This window comes from Coregonus clupeaformis, unplaced genomic scaffold (assembly GCF_020615455.1).
Source record: "Coregonus clupeaformis isolate EN_2021a unplaced genomic scaffold, ASM2061545v1 scaf0101, whole genome shotgun sequence".
NCBI lineage: Eukaryota > Metazoa > Chordata > Actinopteri > Salmoniformes > Salmonidae > Coregonus > Coregonus clupeaformis.
Window position 1 is genome coordinate 351615 of NW_025533556.1, and position 5886 is coordinate 357500.

At 40.1% G+C, this 5886-nt stretch overlaps 1 protein-coding gene across 3 annotated transcripts in view; it reads left to right on the forward strand.

Moving 5' to 3' along the window:
• The first annotated feature begins 2638 nt into the window (after positions 1-2638).
• LOC121552425 (TGF-beta-activated kinase 1 and MAP3K7-binding protein 2-like) overlaps positions 2639-5886 on the forward strand; it is a 74384-nt gene continuing 71136 nt past the window's right edge. For all 3 annotated transcript variants that reach the window (XM_041865356.2, XM_041865357.2, XM_041865358.2), the window contains exon 1: positions 2639-2932. The gene's annotated coding sequence lies outside the window, so the exon portion shown is untranslated. The remainder of the gene's footprint in view (positions 2933-5886) is intronic.

Here is a 5886-nt window from a genome sequence, read left to right on the forward strand (position 1 = left end):
TCACCCAGGAGGACCTGTCCTGTATAGATGTGTTTACAATCTCCTGGGAGGAGAGGAGGGTGACACAGTCTAGTGACACAGTCTATGATGATGTATAGACGTGACCCCCAGTCCTGTCATACAGATGTAGGATCTTAATTTGAGCCAGTTTGTTACAGCAGGAAAATAATCCTGCAGCAACAGGAAATGTTAATTATTATGTGGATTATAATTAATGGACATTTTTTGTAGGGGTTGATACATTTTTCATTAGGGCAAATCAAGTCGGACATTTTAAAGTGGAAATTACAAACTTTAGAAGCCTTTTTAAACCTTGAGTACACTACATATTTGAATGTCCTGCTGTGCAGAAAATGATCAGGAACAAAAGAATGATCAAATGAAGATCCTATATATGTAGCTGCCCGTCCATGTTCTTCTCTAAAGGAGTGAGTGGCCGTGTTTGAGAGCATGAAATCGGTGATGAATCGTGAGTAAATTGTGACTGACTGACTGATCTACAAATAATAATGAGTAGTTATTTATAATGCAAGGTGATTTGTAGATAAGTCAGTTGGCAGTCGCTGATTGCAATGTAGTCAAAATCGAACTAGCCCAATGTGTGAATGATGCCCCCTAAACACTCCCCTACAAAGACAGGTTGTTTGTTGATTGCCAAAAGTGAACCCTAATGAGCCACAAAACCCTGTTGACCTCCTCCTCACTCCCATATGTCCTCATTAACCATGACAGGTACCAGGAATGTTAAATCCTCACTTCCATTTCCCACTTCAATTAGGGGAGAGTTTGGCATGTCATTAAAGTTGTTGTTAACACTGAATAGTTTTGTTCCATCCCTGAAGTGTGAATGCGCTCATGTCATGAGGGTAAGCCTGATGAGGAATGGCGGCAGGTAGCTTAGTGGTTACGAGTGTTGGGCCAGTAACCGAAAGGTCGCTGGTTTGAATCCCTGAGCATCTGTCGATGTGCACTTGAGCAAGGCACTTAACCCTAATTGCCCCTGTAATAATTGGGGTGGGGATCAATAAGTATAGAAATACCTACAGACTTACAGTAAAGCAAGATGTTTCTGCCCATAAGAGTTATTTAGTACTAGATCAATAACCACTGAAGTGAACCATACACAGAACACAGTGCTACAGTAGTTTTTTTCTTGCTCTACTGTAGGTCTCGCTTCCCCCGGAACTCCTTTCTTCGGGGGTAAAAACACACAGTGACCACCCACATGACCATTATAACCTCCCACTGGCTCCCAGCTTTAGTATACAGTGCCTTGCAAAAGTATTCATCCCCTTAGCATTTTTCCTATTTTGTTGCATTACAACCTGTAATTTAAATGGATTTTTATTTGGATTTCATGTAATGGACATACACAAAATAGTCCAAATCGGTGAAGTGAAATGAAAAAAATAACTTGTTTCAAAGAATTCAAAAAAATAAATAACGGAAAAGTGGTGTGTGCATATGTATTCACCCCCTTTGCTATGAAGCCCCTAAATAAGATCTGGTGCAAACAATTACCTTCAGAAGTCATATAATTAGTCCACCTGTTTACAATCTAAGTGTCACATGATCTCAGTATATATATACCTCTTCTGAAGGCCCCAGAGTCTGCAACATCACTAAGCAAGGGGCAACACCAAGCAAGCGGCACCATGAAGACCAAGGAGCTCTCCAAACAGGTCAGGGACAAAGTTGTGGAGAAGTACAGATCAGGGTTGGGTTATAAAAAAATATCAGAAACTTTGAACATCCCACGGAGCATCATTAAATCCATTATTAAACAATTTAGAAAATATGGCGCCACAACAAACCTGCCAAGAGAGGGCTGCCCACCAAAACTCACAGACTAGGCAAGGAGGGCATTAATCAGAGAGGCAACAAAGAGACCAACGATAACCCTGAAAGAGCTGCAAAGCTCCACAGTGGAGATTGGAGTATCTGTCCATAGGACCACTTTAAGCCGGGGGGTTGGGGGTAGTTATGCACGCTCAAATTCCGTTTTTTGTCTTATTTCTTGTTTGTTTCACAATAAAACATATTTTGCATCTTCAAAGTGGTAGGCATGTTGTGTAAATCAAATGATACAAACCACCCAAAAATCAATTTTAATTCCAGGTTGTAAGGCAAGAAAATAGGAAAAATGCCAAGGGGGTGAATACTTTCGCAAGCCACTGTAGTCGTCCTCAGAGGGCGTGTTATTCTGGACATCATTTTTTGTTTACAAAATCACTTCCAATCTGTTTTGTCTGTTGGAGACCTTTTTGAGATATTATGGGTGTGTATTATTATTATTAATATTATTATTTTGGGTGAGATATAATTGTGGGTGTGTACTTACCAATTGACAGTATTTTTACTATAGCAGCACATAACTATTGTAACCTAATTTTCTCTGTTGTTCCATGAGACTCAGGGTGACACAGACCTAACAAGCACCCTCTACACCCCCACCTTTATTCCTCCCACACGTCTGTTGATAGTTTCCATTCCAATAATATTACCACAAACTTTTCATTCTCTGTCTCTGCTTCTACAGAGAATTTAGCAATCATACTTCCTCTCCCCCAATATAACTTTCCCTTGGAGGAAAAATGTAAGTCTCGCGATAGGCGCTCGCTTGTGCAGCCGCCATATTCTGTGACAAGTATTTTGATTCGTATCTGTTGGAAGTAAGAAAAGAAAAAAGAAATTAAGGGGGGAGTAGAGGGGGTAAAGAAGAAGAGCTGTCAAAAGAAGTCCCGTGTCTCTGAAACAGCGGGGGGCTGTAGGAACCCCCCACTCGAGTCAAAACAGAGAAGGCCTGGGTACCGTAGAAACTCCGTCTACGAAGTCCACCTCGCCGCTTTTCTTTCAGCACCACGGCCCTGTGGGAGATTCGGTGGCTGAGTTTCGGGTGTTGAAGGTGGCCCGGGGAGCGGCGGCGGAGACGGTAAGCGAATGCCTCAGAATAGGCCCAGAACCAGAAGTGGTTGAAGCTGTAGTTGAGTAACTGTAAATGAAAATTCGGTCTAACAACTTTCCCTACTAACATGTTCGAAATATGTGTGCGAGTCCACATCCCTCTGGTAAAAAGTAAACGATGAACAAACTTTCTGTTTTTGACTGCAAGTGGTGAGCTATTTCGTTTAGCTATGTGCGATTTGTTGTGTCCAGCATGGATATGTTATTACACATTTGTAATAGCATTTAGCTGTATAGGTTGCATTTATAGTCCGCTCATTTTAAAGCTGACGTGCTTGTTTTGTAGCTTAAACAGGCTACACTAGCTACAATTTTCCATTGAGAGTTCTTGCAAAACTTCTTCGTCAGCCATGGTGTTCCGAGTGCACAACTAAATTGTAGCACGGCTTTTATAATACCCATATGATTACATCAAGTGTTGTGACTTCAAAGAAGTTAGATTTATGGGAAATCGTTTTAAAAAAGTTAGTTAGCTCGGTAACGTTAGCCAACATAGTAGCTCGCAAGTAGCGATAGTTCGCCTGGTCATTTACCTGGACGTTAGATGCTTCCGAAAAGTAACAAGTTAGCTACAGTTGTTGCCAGCATCTAAACGTGTAAAACATAGCTTTACAATTATATGATGGCCTGTCTATCCTATCCGCTGCATTGATGGGCCTCCCCAAATATTGCCTAGAGACATATTAGGAGTTCCGAATGGCATTGCACATGCCCAACTTAATAAGTAGGCTCATCGAAAGTCTCCTTTAGACTACATTGTATGAATTGTATTGATGCACGAATCGAATTTCCTTGATATGTCAAATGCAATAAAAGTAGCCTGCCCTGTACTCTCTCCTTCCCTTCTATATAACTTATATGAAATATGTTTACACATTGTCTCAATTAGGCTATATGTTAATGTGTATGTTATTCTATATAATTTTATAATTGTTTGTTTGCTCACTTATGTGATACAGATATATTTCTTAGTTAAAGTGAATGTAATCACTCAGTTTGATCATCTGAGCAGACTTGACCCATATATTGAAATGTCCCTTCAGGAGTATTTCAGATGAGAGGTTTGACAGCTTTCATATGGATAGGTGAAGGAGAGCATGTGTGGGGGGTGGGTTTGACACATTACAATAGTAGTATATTTACAATATCATACCTTAATTATAGTTCGTTATCTAGAAATACAAAAATGGTTCAGGCCTTGTTTGCAATGGTTTAATGTAGCCTATTTGTGCACATTTTGCTCATCCGCTCTTTCAAAATAATGAATACTTTATCATGTGCCCTGGCCTTTATAGGCTACATGTCAGCCAGTAACTGTTTTAAGCACGGATTGTTGTTGCTCACTTGGAATTAAACAATATTCCCCTTGTAAGGCTCTTGTTTTTGAATATTTAGGGCAAATCAATTATTTGGAATATGAAGCTCAGGCTTCCACCACGCTAACTTTATGGATACACAACATGGATACTATCTCCATGCATAGTAGTTGTCTCTGCACACAAGGACCATCTTGTTATCTTGCCCTATTTTTGTCCATATAGGCTATATTAATTCAGCTCACTTGATTTAACTCTCTTCCAAATAATTGGGTGATATTCCTGATATTCCATGTATTAAAAGTAAATGCCTGAATGTTCCTTTGTGGTATTCCTTTTGCTACAAAGTTCAAATATTTAACAGTGATTTGTCAATAGCCTGGCTATAAAGGGCCGAGTGCAGTCCATTTAAACGACTACTAAGCTTTCTAGAATCTCTTCTCTATTGGTCTCCAACGGTTGTATCGGTGTTGCTGATAGTGGTTGGGGTAGAGTATCATTCATTAGCAGCTTGTGCCTGTCTTGACTTGCAGTCAACATTGAACTTCCTGACCAATAAGCTTCCATGGCCAACTGTTTATAGGTGCAGACCCCTAACTGAAACCATGTGTGCCTGTAGCTGGGCAAATATGTCGCTCACTGAGAAAGGCCTGCTGATTTGCCACTCTTTGGGGGTGATTGTTTCACGTTTTACTCTGATAAGTGCTAATCCACAGATAACTCACAAGTTCTAACAAGAAGATGACTGGAGTGGATGGATGTTCTGTTTAGGTCTTCATCAGGGATAATAAAGTTGTAAATTCAGTTTTTCATTTATTTTGGAAGTGCAGGGATGGGAGCACAGTATTTATTCAATGACTTGGTGTTTTGTGAGTGTGAATGAAGGGAGAGTAGGTTAAACATTTATATACAGTGTTGAGTTAGTGAATAAGAATGAAGTTCTTTGATGTTGTTTGCAAACTCACGGTCAAAGTATTGTCTCCCTGCTTAGTTGTGGTTTACAAATGTGCCGTTTGCAAACACACAAATTGGACAAGGTAGGTAGATGTTAGTCAACCAAAGCTGAAAAACAAAGAAAATGCATTGGTGTGCTTTTTTATTTCATGGACTAATAGTCAGTTCCTGTTGCTGTTGTGTCTTTAAGGCTAATGGCAGGGTGTTTCAAAATGTTATGGTTAATTATTGCCAAGACTGGAATCCTCTCTCCTGAAAAACCTGTTTTGAGGTTTATCATTTGCACAACAACCCCTTGCCAGTCAGAGAGAGACTGTTTTTTTTACTAGGCAGGGGGAAGGATAATTATATGAGTGTTTTGGCTTGAGTACAAGTGCTAGTTGTTTGGATCAACATTACCGAGGCAATTTAACCTAGGAAGTCATGCTGGCTTACCTTCCTCTATGTCAGTCACTGCGTTTCGTTGAGGTTGCCACCAGAGTGTTTTCTGTTCCTGTTCATAGTTTTCTCAGTAATAGCTACACCGTAAAGTAGTTGGAGTGTTCTGGTGAAATATTGCATCACAACTACCCTACCAGGTGGACACTAAAGTTTTATTGATTGGTTTCATATTGCTTGTTATAGTCATGTTGCCTTATCTCTATGAGAGTAG